Source organism: Balaenoptera borealis (genome assembly GCF_965194805.1).
Source record: "Balaenoptera borealis genome assembly, chromosome: 19".
Taxonomy (NCBI): Eukaryota; Metazoa; Chordata; class Mammalia; order Artiodactyla; family Balaenopteridae; genus Balaenoptera; species Balaenoptera borealis.
In genome coordinates this window covers 24,270,640-24,287,141 of record NC_138878.1, presented here as the reverse complement: position 1 = coordinate 24,287,141, position 16,502 = coordinate 24,270,640, and the positions used below count along the sequence as shown (strand labels likewise).

Sequence of the window (16,502 nt, the reverse complement as noted above, 5' to 3'; positions counted from 1 at the left end):
ACAACTTGAGAAAGGAACCCAGATCTTCAATTTCCTCATCTGTAAAATATAGATAATAATTATACACATCAATTTAGGCTTTAGTAATTTTAAATGAGATAATTACTGTAAATTTTTGAGTTAGGATCTGCTATACAGAAAGTGCTTAATACAGATCAGCTATGATGCTGACAATAATAATGGCAACAGAATCCAAATAAGTAGTCAGTTTTCAGAAAAGAAAAACAGGAAGTTCATGAATGTACAAATATAAATAAAAGATTGAAATATATTAAAAATGAACTCTGAGATGCACAGGTATTGAAAACTTGTCTTTGCAAAGCGCAGCCCCCAGCAGACTTGGTCTTTGTAGAGCCACAATAAATGCCTCTTTGAGTTTTAGCTAGATCCACTGCCCCATGTAAGTAATACTATGCTAGTCAGATCCTAACCATTAATTATTAAGAGGATGGGTATTGCCTCATGAATCCACATGGTTCATACCAGTCTCAACATTTAGTTGCCCTTTGACCTTGGGAAAACTGTTTAAATTCTCTGTGATTAAGACTTTGCATTGTAAATTGGGAGCAATTATAATAGTTATCCCACAGGGTTGCTTCAGAGGATTTCATGAACTTACTGTGCAAGCAGTCAGAATAGTGCATGACATACAGCAAGTATTCAGTAAAATTTAGCAATTATTAGTGGTGGAAAAAAAAAGTCCCACCAGTTATGAGAGGAGAAATGGCCTGGATCCTCACAGCACATATTATAGTTTCAAACTGACATTCAACTCAATCAGTTGGGAATAGAACGTGATCTTTTTCTGCATACATTAGGATTTGGTGCCAAGAATAACAGTGGCTTAAATAAAATGGAGGCTTTTTATTTTTCCTCTGAAGATGCACAGTCCAGGAAGTTTCAGAAAGAAGAGAGCTCAAAGGGAAGACAGAAGGACATGCTGTTTCTCAAGCTTGAAGTAGAGAATCAACTGTCATATGACACCTCTATTGAGACTTGACAACACGTTTTTAGTGTAAGAATTGTTTGGAAAAGTTTTACTACCTCACTGATTATTTTAAAATAGTGCAGAAATATATGTCTGCTTTCTAAAGTTTTGGATACCTGATTACAGCACTGTTGGCAGAAATCCAAATTGTGCATTCACCTCTAAAAACAGTTTGGCTTGTGTTATCTTCTGTTTGAGACTCTTCAAGAGGAGGAAGATGATACTATAGTAACTCGTGTGGTACATCTGAAAAACAAGTGACAACTGTCATTATTTTACCGTATTTGCCATGTTCTTTCTCAACTTAAGACATCCCAGTGAAAAACAGTTTTGTGAAAAACAGTAGCTTGCCAACCCCTGCTTTTTATTTGGCCTGGTGTACAAGCAAGGGAGACTCCAAAAGGAATGAGCAACAGTCAGTGCTTGTAACTCTAGGAAGGGGTTTTACAAAAAAAAACTTTATTCTCTGGAGTTCTAGCCTATGTGCCGGTAAAGAAGATGCCTGATAGAGTTAGAATCCCTAGTTTGCCTCTGTTCTTATAGGAAATATAAATGTTAAGTCTCTTAGCATCATGTGTTGGAATGCTAAAAACAGGCCAAGTCATAAAACTAGAAAGCATTGAAGTACCCTGTTTTCCTAATTGTGAAGATATCTTTATCTGTCTATCCATCCAGTTCTATGGACTTGCATTTTCCATAAGGGTAGCCACTAGCCACCTATGACTATTAAATTTTTAATTAATTAAACTTAATTTAAAATTTAGTTCCTCAAGTTCTCAAGTCACATTTCAAGTGTTCAAAAGTCACACGTGGCTAGTGACTACCATACTGCAGAGTGCAGATGCAGAACACTTACATAATCACAGAAAGTTTTATTGGTCACTGCTGCTGTAGACTCCTTAGGACTCCCTACCCCCATACACACACAGTTCTTCCATCCATGCCTACTCTAATTTTGCAATGTCTCCTTCAATCTACGGGAAATTTCCGTTTATATTTAATGCAAAACATTCACACAGAGAAATCTGCTTCATGCCCTTTTACCTTCTAATTTTGGATTTGGTACTCTGTTGAAAATGATGGATTTTGATATTCTTTATTCTCATGAAATTTTTTGGTCTCTCTGCATTTATACTCTGTAGGATCTCAATTCTGGATCTCCCCTCCATGAAATGATGTGGGACATATATGTGGTGGAAGTCAGTTTCCTGCTGTTAATTGACCTCTACCATCCTCATGCTCTTGTGCTATCCACACATTGCACTATTGACTTACATTTTTCCAGACAGCATTTTTTTTTTAAACTACAGACTCCCTCACTTCACTCCAATCTAAAATTCTTATATATGGCTTCCAACTTTTCTTAGAACAAGACCAATAACACCCGACATATATTGAGTGCTTTACTTTGTGTCAGATATGGTTCCATTTGATTCCGTAGATCACCTCTTTTAATCCTCAAAACATCTAAGAAATAGTTATTATTATCACCTCCCCTGACACATCATATAGATGAGAGAATTGAGACAGAAAGAGATGTGATCACCTTCTCAAATTCACACAGCCAATAAAGTGACAAAGCTGGTATTGGAAACTAAAGAGATTGGTTCCAAAGATAAGCACTGAGATCCTTATATATGGATTTCCTCACTTAGTGACTGGAATATGTCAGTCCCTACGCTGCAGCCCATGAGGTATCAGTGTCAGAAGAGATGGGAATTTAGGTTTTTGTGCTAACTTGTTAGGGGGAGAGAGTAAGCTAGAAAACAAACTTCAAATCATTGTTCTCTTCCCTACATTATCCTCTGTTATTTAGCCTGTTCAGGTATTATATTATAAAGAACTATAACAAGCAGTAGAATCGTTCAAAAAGTAGTTATTTCCATGCTGTTATGTGCTGTGATCTCTTCTAGACACTGAGAAGTTTCAAAACTTACAAATTACAGATGAGAAAATTAACATGAAATGCCAAGTAATGGAATCCTAGTTGACCATACCCTCAAATGACTGGGATTTTCTTAAACACTTTTGCACTTTGCATAAATATAAATTTCACTTATGACAAACTATTGCATGAAGCCCATTTCCTTTCAAATTTTATTCTCTAAGACTACAAAAGCCTGGTATCATGCAGGCAAGAATACAGCCTCCATTAATTTCTGTGCCCAAAGTTTCATAGCTGTGGCATAACAAGCTTTGGAATTTATAGAACAATCATAGAATTATAGAACAATCAAAGCTTTATATAACTGCCACAAATGCTAGCTTCAGCACCACAGGTGGGATTTTAGGAAATGCTAGGGCTACTATTGCAAATGCTGTTCAAAATTTGTTGTTGTTGTTGCTTCCTGCTTGCTTTTTTTTTTTTTTTTTTTTTTTTTGGTTGGTTGGTTGGTTGATTTTGTCTCTTTTTGAGCAAAGTTTTCTCTCCTTACATTCTACTCCTGTATAACATTTAAAGTCATCTAAGAATCTACACATCTAAAAAGTGTTTAAGACATGATGATTGCTTTAGCAAAATTACACTAGTCAATCCTTACAGTAATCCTCATTTGAGAGATGGGAAAACAGAGGCACAGAGGGGGTGAAATAGGTTGCTCAAGGAGAAACAGCAGGTAAATGATAGAGCAAAATATTGAATTCTACCTTGTTGACCTAGCATATGCCTTTAATAAAATTCTGTTCTGGTCTCTCCCACTAGATCTCCTTTTCTCATCCCCTTTTTCTCTTTTCTGGAGCTGGGGTGGCATAGTAGTGAAATACCATGAATTTTGGCATTAGGGTGGTCTAGGTTAGAATCAGGTCTGGAAAAGTAATTTATGTCTTACAGTCTCCCTCACTCATTAAAATTTGTCAATCATCCTAATTTTTAGAAAATTCTTGGAGAATAAAATGAGACACCCAGTGGGCAGGCAAAAAGTCCAGTTCTTAGGTTCCCACCCCCCTTCCCTCCAGGAAGAAGTCCCCTCATGCATTTCTTTTCTCCTTGATTAACAACATTGTTTCTACTTCATCCTTCACTCTTCTCTCCTGCTACTACCATCCCTTCTCATTCTCTCTTTCTTTCCACCTCTTATTAACAGAATTTATTTAAAAAGTCAGATAATGTCTACTTCAGATGTAGTCCTAGCCCCACTGCTTAATTGAATTGAATAGAGTTACGCAGCATTTTAACCTTGAGTCTATTTCTTCATCTATAAAATTCAATAGGTATTCTCAAAGATCCTTCCCAGAACTTCCATTTTGCAATGTTGATGATCTTTCTTTCAGACACACTGGGCACTTATAAAATTTTATTCTACAGATTCTATCCTAATGTTTTCACGTTTCCTGACTTCTGTACCTTACATTAATTTTCTGATCTTTTATCTACGAATGGAAAGTCATTAAACATTTGAAATGAAATGAAACATCTTGCCCCATCACATTTCAATTCTCCATCTGGCTCTTGCAATTGGAATTTAGTGGCAAATGTGATTTTGAGATTTGGGGGGCTGTATGTGAGCAAGAAATACTGATGCCATCAGCCCACATGTCTGTACCGCCCTGAACTTCGTAGTCTCCATCATTTTCTGAGAAACAGATGGCAAAGAAAATAATCCTAAAATGCTCCCATCATGAGGCTGTGAGGAAAGGAGAGAGAGAGAGAGAGAGAAAGAGGGAGGGAGAGAGAGGGAGAGAGGAAGAGAGATGTTGATTTAGAACCGTGCAATGCATTTGTGCAGTTACTGTCTTGAAAATAAAAAGGATTTCACTGGGAGAAAGATAGCCTTTGCCTCTTGAGGAAAGCACAGTGAGTGTGTATAAAAGAGTGCTTGAAGACTGGGAAGTCATTGACAGATAACTTGTTTAATGTAAGGGTCTGAAGGAGCAGGAGTAGAATTACTACCATGGGAGATATGAAAGAACGCCATTCTTTAGTTTTTCTGGTAACCCCCAAATCTATACTCCAGAGACATTGATCTATTTCATAACTTAAGTCAGCTATGGGAAAGACCTTCTAGGACTAGAGCACATATAGGTACCATAGGCCAGGAATTGGTGCCTGAGTGGAAACTGCCAAAAATTCAAAGTACATAATGGAAAAGAACATGGCTAACTTGCCTTGTTCTTTGATGAGAAACAATCAGACAATTGTGGTTAGTGGCAGAAATAATTTTGGGGTGTTTTGGTCAGATTTTGCTGTGTAATCGACTAAAGAGGTAGTTTAAAACAACAATTATTGATTCTTGCTGGTGAGTCTGTATGTTGCCTGGTGGTTTGCTGACCTAGTCAGGATGTGGTTGGATAGCTGTGCTTCAGACTGTGGGGAAGCTTGGAATGGTTCCTCCCTGCATGATGGACACAGACCTACACCACATACTCTGTCTCCCGTGGAATATCGGGTTAGCCAGAGTGTGCTCTTATTCTAGCAATGGCAGAAGCAGAAGAACAAAGAGATGAAATGAGTAAAATCTCTTGGGGTTTAGGCTTATAAATGGCACACAGTTACTTCCATCCAGATCTCATCAAGCAAAGCAGTCACATGATTTTCTAGATATCTATTGCTATAAAACAAGTTGAACAAAAACTTAGTGGTGTAAAACAACTATTGTGTTCTCTCAGATTCTGTTGGCTAAGTATTTGGAAAAGGCACAGTATGAATGGCTCTTTTCTGTTCTATGATGTCTGGTCCTCACTTGAGATGATTGAAATGATTGATCACTTGATTAGCTGGGCTGGAGAATCGCCTTCCAAGATGACTTCTTCACTCCTATGTCTGGTCTGGGTTGGGTGGCTGGAGGAAAGAATCAGCTGGGACTGTTGAACACAGTATCTAAACTTGACATTCACAGCCTCAGCATAGTTGGATTTCTTACCTGGTAACTCAGGGTTCTTCCAACAAGTATTTCAGAAAATCAGGCAGGAGCTGCGTGACTTCTACTGACCCAGACTCAGAAGTTACCCAGTATATTTTATGTTATTTTCTATTAGTTACAGACTAGTCACTAAAGCTGATTCAGATTCCAGGGGAAAGAAATTAGCCCCCAACTCTTGATGGGAAGAAGGTCAAAGATTTGTGGCTCTTTCAAACCATTATGCATAGCTGAGTTCAAACTTAAGTTTCAGGGAAATGCACTCTTCTTCTAGTGAAAGGGATTGTAAAGTCTTAGGACATAAACCATGGACACAGGGAGGTGAGAAGAACAAGGGCTAAAAAATCAACATCCATAAGGAATAGGTGAAAACTGGATGATGGCCACAGGGGTGGTATTCAGGTGACTAGTTCTTTCACATGTGGTGGGTATGGAAAATACAATATGGTCCTCAAGGAAAGGGATACCTCAAGGCCACTTTATGGTTTCAAGATGGAAACGCTAAAAACTGGTGTCCAATTTCAAGCAAGTGTAGTGCTAGACAGGACACCTGAGGCAGAAGAAGCTTAGTCATAAGGATTGAGTTCAGAGGGTGTGATTGTACCATCACATACCAGATCTGAGAGCACAAGATTGAAATAAGATCCTATGTCCCCAGTGAAGGTAATGTCACCATATTACACTATATCTCTGACCTAATACAACTGAGCTCTGGAGCTGGAGTGTCTAGATCAGTAGATGGAAGTTATTAGTAGCTCTAGCAAAGTAGGTATGGAAAAAGAGAACAATACTCTTTAATAAATTAAACATTTCTAGAAATATTTGAATATTTGAGATACCAAATAAAGATGTGTTCATTGAATTTTAGTGTTATTGATCAGAATATCTAGCACTTGAATAGCTTATAAAATATCTTTCAAAATATTCCAGAAACTGAAGTCTACTAGAACCCATTATATTGTCAAAAGCTTTCCACTCTAAAAAAAGTAAAAGATGAATATATTCAGTGATACTTTTATCTCTTTTTAAGACAATATAAATTATTTATTGATTTAAACTATGAGTATTTTCCCCAAAATTAATACAATTTCTGCACTAAAAGAGTACTCCAGATCAGATTTACTAGTAGTAATAAGGAAACTGAACTGTCAAGGCGGGGGGGCAGCGGGGAGGTGGGAGATGGGGATTATAAGCCACACAGAAGCCAAAATGCCAAGAATTTACAATCATACATTAAACTAATAATATTTTCAAGGCTTACTTGTCAGAGCTCAAGGATAGAAAAGTGGGGTATGACTATCTCACTCAAGAATCATTATTTTTTTTCCTGACACAAGCAGGTCAGACATTGACAGAGATTAGTTGTGCGATCAATGTTTTTGGTTAGAATTTCCAAAACAAACACCATGAATAGTTAACGCATATAAAAGTACATATGTTTAATAATAATAACCTTAGTTCTAAATTAATTATTTAAAGACCTCTGTATCTTTATAAGCTCTCTCTATATAACTGCATTTTTAGAAAGATGTTCACAGAGAGTTCTATCCTGTCCATTAGGGAGTCTTATGTTGATCATCAGGGACCTTGAGGAAGAATTTACATCAAGGTCTTGGTTCTCTGAAACACAGAGAACTGAAACAGATCATTGTTTTCTGTGCTTGCAATTTTAGTATTTTCTTGGTGTTTTGATGATTTAAATATTATTAATTACTAAAGCTGCAGTTCAGTACCCATTGCCCCCAGAAGCGAGTTTTGATTCCTGAAGATGGAGATGATCTAGGACTCTACTCTGAACAACCATGGAACTTTCAATATGCCTGTTCACAACACTTAGCACTTTCTAGCTTCAACTGCGTTTATTAACAAGCTTTCCCTAACACATGTAATTAAGCTCTCTGTTTCCCATAGAACTCGTTCCATACGTTTATAGATGGGAGGGGATAAAAAGATCATTGAAAGATAATTTTAATTAATTAATATATTCATCACTTCTTCTGATGAACAAACTATGATATACATTCTCCTGGTGGCATCTTGAATGCACACATAGAAATATAAATTATACACTTAAGGTTTAAACATTTTACTATATGTAAAGTAGGCTCAGCTAAGATAAATAAATACTAATTGAGGCCAATGTCTGTTCTTAAAGGCATATTAGCCATGTATAGTATTTTTAAAGTGTGACTTGGAGACCTCTGAGTGTAATGCCCTCATTCTGTGCTGCTTCTTGTTATACAAGAGAAATATAACCTCAAATGTAGATATAACATACAGAGATACAGAAATAACTCTGTCTCAGAGTTGCATTATTTGGTTCCTGCATATCAATTGTTTAATCAGTAGATTTATCCTATCCTCCAAGGAGATCTTCCAAAATACAAACACCACCACATCATTGCCCCTTTCAGAGGTTCCCTGTCTTCTCATTACCTTCAGTATAACAACTAAGCTCCTCTGCATGACATATACGACCTTTAAGCTACAGCCACAATTTCTGCAATTGACCCATATTTTCCTATACCTCCAACCTTCTTTGCATGTGTTGTTTTCTTCTCCTGGAAGGACTTTTCTGCTTTTTATGTTTAATTCTGATTACCTTTTACAGCTCAGCTCTAGTAACATTTTTTTGTAACCTATGAACACTTCCACACCTTAGACTTTTACTAAGGCCTTTTGTTCCCAAAGATCCCAAAGTACCAAATGACATCATAGTGTTACTGAGAATATTAAATAAAGTAATAGTTTTAAAGCAATTGATATAGCATTGATACTTGCTAGATACTAAATACTGGTAAATGTTATATTATTGTTTTAATTATTTGTTTTAATTATTAAAACAAATAATTAAATGTTTTAATTATTACCAAATATATACTCTGTTATTCATTTATAATGTATCTTCTAATTATTCACCCATTACCCCTGATTAAGTTTATCAAAGGTAAAGCTGTGTTTAACATGTTTGACAAATATGAATAGAAATGATGATCAGGCAAAAGGTAATACTTATAATATTGTTTTATTTGTTTGGAAAATTCTCATACAGTTTTGGATGAGATTTTATATTTGAAGAAGCTTCTTTACACAAACTGTATCTTGGTTCAGGTATAACACTCTGTATAATTTAGGGAACTTCTGATTATAAATCTGTTACCTTGATAAATAATGTATATTGGTTACAATTGCCAGCATAGTCTTTTCTCCAGGGATATCAGCTAAGTTACTTGACACAAAATATAAGTGGTGGGATATTGTTATAGCTTCTAGCATCTTTTAAGAAATTTTTGCAATGTGGTAAATTCTATCTCTGAGTTTTATTCCTGTGGAATCTGGGAATCTGTTTACAGGGTATGAAAATCAGTGTCCAAAATAGTGCAATTCAGATGTCTCCATGAAGATGGGGTATGGCGAGTAAGGATAAGGGCCTGGAGTAAGAAAGCCTGGTGTTTAATCACAGCTCTATACTGATTGCTTGACCTCGGTGAGGTTACATAATTCCTCTGTGCTTTAGTATACCTATATATAAAATAATAATAGTGTTAATATTTATCTCATAGCATCACTGAGAATTAACGAAGAATTTGTGGCTATCCCACATATTCAGTGCTTCTCGCATGACAGGCACTCAGTAAGGCTTTGTCATTATTTTAATTTTTAACAATACTAATGGAACCCTGCTCATCCTCCCAAGACAGGAGCCACATATCATGGACCAGTGAATACTTGATAGCACCCAGACCATTACTACCCCTTTCTAGTTTGGACCTTTGCTCTTATTGCTTCAACCCATTCCAATGTCTTTGCTTCCCTGAATTCATTGATGTACGTGGTATATGTAAAATGCACAAGTATCTAAAAAGATTTTAGACTTCACCCTCTTATCAGGTCCATTCCATCCCTGAGGTTTTTTTTTTTTTTTTTAATTTTAATTTAATTTAATTTAATTTATTTATTCATTTATGGCTGTGTTGGGTCTTCGTTTCTGTGCGAGGGCTTTCTCTAGTTGTGGCAAGCGGGGGCCACTCTTCATCGCGGTGCGCGGGCCTCTCACTATCGCGGCCTCTCTTGTTGCGGAGCACAGGCTCCAGACGTGCAGGCTCAGTAATTGTGGCTCACGGGCCTAGCTGCTCCGCGGCATGTGGGATCTTCCCAGACCAGGGCTCGAACCCGTGTCCCCTGCATTGGCAGGCAGATTCTCAACCACTGCGCCACCAGGGAAGCCCCCTGAGGTTTTTTATACTAGAGAATAGAGCACATAGATTCCCATAAGCAAAGTCTAGGTTTTTGTGATTTTATATATATATTTCTTATTTATAGCGGGAAGGACTTACATGTTGAGACATCAAGACTTAAATAGGCACAGCATGTGCACGCCAGTTTAGAAGCAACCCAGATTTCTGCGTGTATCTGCTTGCAAGCTGTTTGCTTTTCCCTCTCTCTTCCAACTGGAAGTCACTTATAGTCCCTCTCAGAAGGAATTGCCAGCACAAACAATGCAGATTACAAAATGCGAAAAATCCAAAACAAAAGCACATGCTCAAATCTCCCAGGTAAATATATTTCACAATTAAATCTTTTCCTTTGCAACTTTCTGTACCAAAGGGGTGATTTTTGCCTGTGGTTCTGAATCTGTATTGTGTGAAGGCAGGGCACTGTGGGAGAGTAGTCCACATTGGTGTGATTCCTGTTCCCTGGAGACTACTTTATGTGTTTATCATTCAAAGCTATTCAAGAAGGAGAATGTTATACCTGAACTAAATTCCTTGACCACTAGATCATATGAGCTGACTCATAAAGTGAGGAAATACTAACAAAAGTGAAAGAGAGGGAGTGAGTCTGTCATAAAGTCTTAAGTCTCTGGGGGATGTGTGTGGTTCTAAAAATAAGATAATGGCTCTAGTATCAAGATGCCTATGCTAAATCTGAGAATGAAACTAAGCCACAAGAATACCCAGTGAAGAATTAGAGGAGGCTAGTTAAGCCCATAATATGCACAATAAAACCTGACATGGTCAGACTACCATGCTAAAATCCAATCACTGATGGTACTGACGTGTAAAACAGGAGTCTTTTCATTGTATGCCAACAACAGCCCGATAAGGAAGTTGCAGCTTGTATCTCTTCTTGTAGGTAAGGAAACTCATGCCCAAAGAAATGAACTAAGTGCCCAGATTCACACAAATTCTACCTAGCAGAGCAGAGCCTTCTCTCCAGCCATGGTATCTATAGAACCTGCACTCTTAATGTCTATACATTCTTTTTCACCGGGAAAAACAAGAGAAAAAGGAAAGGAGAAAAGTAACCTTGAGTGTGTGGTCTTTGTTTATCTGTCTAGCTGTCACATATAAGGCCATTTTATACATATATCCAAAGAAAGCAAAATAATTCTTATCAACCAAGTACAGAATTTAAATTATGGAATATATTTTTGTCAATATGTAATGGTATAAAGGCTGGGAATAAATATGGAAACAAAAAGAAGCTGAGCCACTGTCATGGTGCTGAGCAGTAGGCAGTAGAAGGATGGTACAAAAGAGGTAATCTGTTCTCTACTTCTCACTTTTGTGGACCAAGTATTGGAAATAGACCTTCAAAATTATGATCATTATGTATGACCAGTGTATAAATCCACACGTTATAAAAACTATTTCTGCAGAAACAATTCCATAGCTAGGGCAATTTCTCCTACCATATATATTTATAGCATCGTTCTCCTTTCTACTTATCATAACTATCATTCCTTTATGTAACTCTCTCTTATGGATTGCCTCTCAGATGAGACTCTCATTCTATAAAGGTATATACTACTTCATTTGCTTTTAGTTCCACATTATGTCTCCTGTATATTGACACATAGTAACTATCCAATAAGTATCCCTTCAGGAGGTTAAAAGGACAGATTTGATTTTCTGATTTCCAAGCCTAGACCTTATTAGCGAGAACACTAGTAGACTCTGTCATATATTTAATGATGAGGGACGATGGCTGATGGGAAGGAAACAGACCAGCAAACTAGAAAAAAAAAAAAAAACATAAAAATATGACATAAGAATCAAAACAACAAAAAATAAAAGTCAAACAGGAATGTTTGATGGCCTTGAGCTATTTCGTTAAAGGAGTAAATAGTATTGTATGATTCTGTAGTCTTCCCTTCAGTGGATCACTGTTTGTGAAAGAAAAGCAAACTATGTGAAGAACAATTGAAGTTTTTATAAAAGTTACATTTTAATAATGGCTCCAGTGTTGTGTGTATGTGTGTGTGTGTGTGTGTGTACACCCACAAAGAGAGAGAAAAAAAGAGATTTACTTTTTAAACCACTTTGAGCAGGAAAAGGAAAACAAATGAATAGACAATAACTATACATAATGTCTCTTTCAAACATGGGGGAAAAAGGTTCTGCGTAAAACCCCAAATCTCTCCTAAATATATAGCTTTTGTTCCATGCCACTGCTTTAACCAATTCAATGACTTATTCTCTCTAAATTTTATTCCTCAACTACTAGTTGGCATCATCTTTTTTTCTACAGAGACCTGCCGTTAGGAGACTAATGATAATTATCAACAGGACAATATATCTTCAATTAAATGATTATGTCCAACTTGGTATATCAAATGCCAGGTTGGATCTTTTTCAAGGGAGACATCATTTACCTTAGCATCAAAATTATAGTCACATCTTGACAAACACAGATATAGAAATAAAAATAGAATGTTGTTAATAATCCGAAAATGAATAGTTCTGATTCTAAAGGCACAATCAACACCAGGAAACTCTCCTGTGGTTTTCTCTTATCTAAGGTACAAATAAAAATCATCTTGGAAAAAAAGATGTGGGGGCTTCCCTGGTGGCGCAGTGGTTGAGAATCTGCCTGCCAATGCAGGGAACACGGGTTCGAGCCCTGGTCTGGGGGCATCCCACATGCCGCGGAGCAACTAGGCCCATGAGCCACAACTACTGAGCCTGCGCGTCTGGAGCCTGTGCTCTGCAACAAGAGAGGCCGTGATAGTGAGAGGCCCGCACATCGCGATGAAGAGTGGCCCCTGCTTTCTGCAACTAGAGAAAGCCCTCGCGCAGAAATGAAGACCCAACACAGCCAAAAATAAATAATAAATAAATAATTTTAAAAAAAGAAAAAAAAAAGATGTGGGTATAATAAACTCTCTCTTCCTAACTTTGTGTTTTGGACCAATAGTATTCTTGGGTGCCTTCACGTGAACAAATGATCCTCATGTGTCAGACACATAGGAAGAAAGATGAATAATACAACCTAGCAGTTATAAGCAAAAATATTAGAGTTATGTATTTCTGTTGTTTTTTTAATCTGTAGAACTCAATAGCTGACTGATATTGGAAGTTAATTAACCTTACCAAGAATTGGGCTCCTTATCTTTAAAATGGGAATATGAATTCCTAATTCATTGTATAGTATTCAAGAAATAAAACCACATTACATATAGAGTGCCTAGTACATTAAATCCAGCAGAAACCCAGCTATAACACCTACCCTCCTACTCTCTCCACACATCCATTCAACTACATCCATGTATGTACTGACAGTGTGCCAAGTAAGAAGGTCTTATTTTAAAAGGTAAGGGAATCCATGTAACCTCATCTCAAGTAGACTTGCTATAGATATGTTGAGTCTCTCACTTTCAAAGAGCTATGGCATTGGAGTTATGGCAGTGGAAGATTGCTAGAGGGATGTAGTGAAACTTCTTAGGATTGATGTTCAGTCCTGCTAACATTTCTTTAGCACATTGTCTATAACATGTTTAAATTTAACTGTTAATTGATGTTTACCTGGGTATATGTAAGCTTATAGATATCACATACATACGACCACACATACAAATGATTCTGAAACATAACATATTAGGAACTAGAGTTCTTCAGGGAGACTGCCCAGCTTACAACCCTAGTTCCAAAATGTAAAAGCAGTATAACCCTTGGTCATTGTGCCGATGTCCTCTTATCTTTTGTCAAAGGGGGATAACAAGTTTACAGGGTAGAGGTGAGAACTTTAAACTGTATATCTGTAGCACTAAGAATGGGTATATGATGAGAATTCAGTAAGTATAAGAAGCTTTTCAAGTTACAGTACTGATTGCTGTTGTGCTTTATGATTGTTTTCTTATATTATTTTTGTGGTTGTTGTTATTTAGTAGAACAAGAACACAGGTTTTAAAATCAATAAAGTCAAGATTTAAATCATTTAATCTCTCTCTGAGCTTGAATTTTCACATTTGTGAAATAATAATGTTGACCTTACAAGATTGTTGTGAGACATAAATGAGCTTTTGTATACAAACTAATTGGCCTGGTGCCTGTCACAGTGGAAGCACACACATTTAGATATTTATATTGATCAATTTTTATATTCATATTTATAAGATATCAGATTAATAATAGTATAGATGTTGTATATAAAGTATATTATTTAAATAATGTATGTTTGCTAGATTCTTGAGTTTATCCTTTCCTCTGCAATATTTTGGTTGTTCATTTTGTTTGTTTTCATGGGTGCTTAATGGGCATAATAACTACATAGGAAAACAAGCAGATCTCAAAAACTAACCTTGATATATATTTCATATTAGAAACTGAACAGAAAAAAAAACTTTTTTATTTTTATTCTATTGTCTTCTGTCTGTCTGCTTCTATCTCTGCAGAGTCAAATGCTATTCTTTTCCGAAAGAAAACATATCATTGACATGATGGTCCAAAACAAATAGCTTTTCTTGAACATTAATTGGGAACTTTGCTGGCAAGAAGATTCCAACATCAAAATGGCCTACAGGCAGAGACATTTCTTTTTTTGTTTCTCTGTTCAACTGTTAAAAATATGGCCTGTCTGATGCATTTGTATCGAGTTTGAAAAAACTTTTTTACAATGAGTTATCTGGCCTTCAGACAGAGGGATTTAACTGCTAAACAATATTCTATTGACAGAGCATAAGTAATTTAGGACGAAATGAGTACCTACAATGGATTGAGCTCAATGTTAGCCCTATAAACACAAAGTATATGTGGTTCATGCACTAAGAAGATTTTAATATAGTGGAAAAGACTGGTATGTCAAATAGAGGCAATAAAAGCAATGAGTTCAAAAAATAAATAAATATACTGTTATTATGGAGTAAAAAGAACATAATGTTTCTTGGGGGTAGGAAGTCTATTTCCAGAGCAGTTGACTACTGAGATTGACTTTGACTATATCCTTGTTTTTTAGGTGTGCAAAAGGGAAGAAGAACATTGAATGGATGAGGAGCATCATGAATAAAGATTTGAAACCAACATGAAGTGACAAGGTAAGTTTAGGCACCTATAAACATTGTTAATTGCTTGAACTTAGAGTGTTATAGTAAGAAGAGAAATAGGAGGAATTAAGGCTAAAACAAGAATCAGACACTTGAACAAGAAGCATCTTTGTTTAAGATGTGGTGACTAGAAGTCAAGGACAATGTTTAAGCAAAGCAAACAGCATATTCATACAGGTTTTTGTTGTAGTTTATTTTAAAGTTACATTTCTCTTTTTAAAAAAAAAAAGCTTTATTGAATTTTTACATAAATAGAAAAAAGAACCCTAAAACTGATATGTAGCTACGAAAGGCCCCAAATAGCCAAAGCAGCCTTGATTAAGAAGAACAAAGCTAGAGGCACCACACTTAACTGACTTCAAACTATATTACAAACTACAGTAATCAAAATAGTATGATACTCCACTGTATATTCTTGCCTTCTTTGTCATAGATTAATTGAGCATAGGTGCATGGGTTTATTTCTGGGCTACCTATCCTATTCTATTGATCTATATTTCTATTTTTGTGCCAGTACCATACTGTTTTGATGACTTTAGCTTTGTTGTACAGTCTGCAGTCAGGGGGCTTGACTCCTTCAGCTCTGTTTTTCTTTCTCAAGATTGCTTTGGCTATTCAGGGTCTTTTGTGTTTCCATACAAATTTAATTTTTTTTGTTCTAGTTCTGTGAAAAATTCCATTGGTAATTTGATAGAGATTGTACTGAATCTGTAGACTATCTTCAGTAGTACAGTCATTTTGACAATATTGATTCTTCCAATCCAAGAACATGGTATATCTTTCCATTTGTTTGTGTCATCTTTGATTTCTTTCATCAGCATCTTATTGTTTTCATAGTACAGGGCTTTGCCTCCTTAGGCAGGTATATTCCTAGTTATTTTATTCTTTTTGTTGTGATGGTAAATGGAATTGTTTCCTTAATTTCTCTTTCTGATATTTTGTTGTTAGTGTATAGGAATGCAACAGATTTCTGTGTATTAATTTTGTATCCTGCAACTTTACTGAATCCATTGATGAGCTCTAGTAGTTTTCTAGTAGTGCCTTTAGAATTTTTTATGTGTAGTATCACATCATCTGCAAACAGTTTTACTTCTTCTTTTCCTGGATTTCTTTTATTTCTTTTCTCTGATTGCTGTGACTAGAACTTCCAAAACTATGTTGGATAAAAGTGGTGAGAGTGTCTTGTTCCTGATCTTAGAGGAAATGCTTTCAGCTTTTCACTGTTGCATATGATGTTAGCTATGAGTTTGTCATTCATGGTCTTTATTATGTTGAGGTATGTTCCCTCTATGCCCACTTGCTGGAGAATTGTTTTTTTTTAATCATAGATGAG

The 16,502-nt window shown here is 36.2% G+C and overlaps 1 long non-coding RNA gene across 1 annotated transcript in view; it reads left to right on the top strand.

The window, feature by feature from the left end:
- Nucleotides 1-211: 211 nt before the first annotated feature.
- The window catches only part of LOC309617214, a 93,251-nt gene continuing 76,960 nt past the window's right edge, over nt 212-16,502 (top strand). The window contains exons 1-2 of the long non-coding RNA XR_014237802.1: nt 212-9,753; nt 10,080-15,160. This is a non-coding gene — a long non-coding RNA (uncharacterized lncRNA). The remainder of the gene's footprint in view (nt 9,754-10,079; nt 15,161-16,502) is intronic.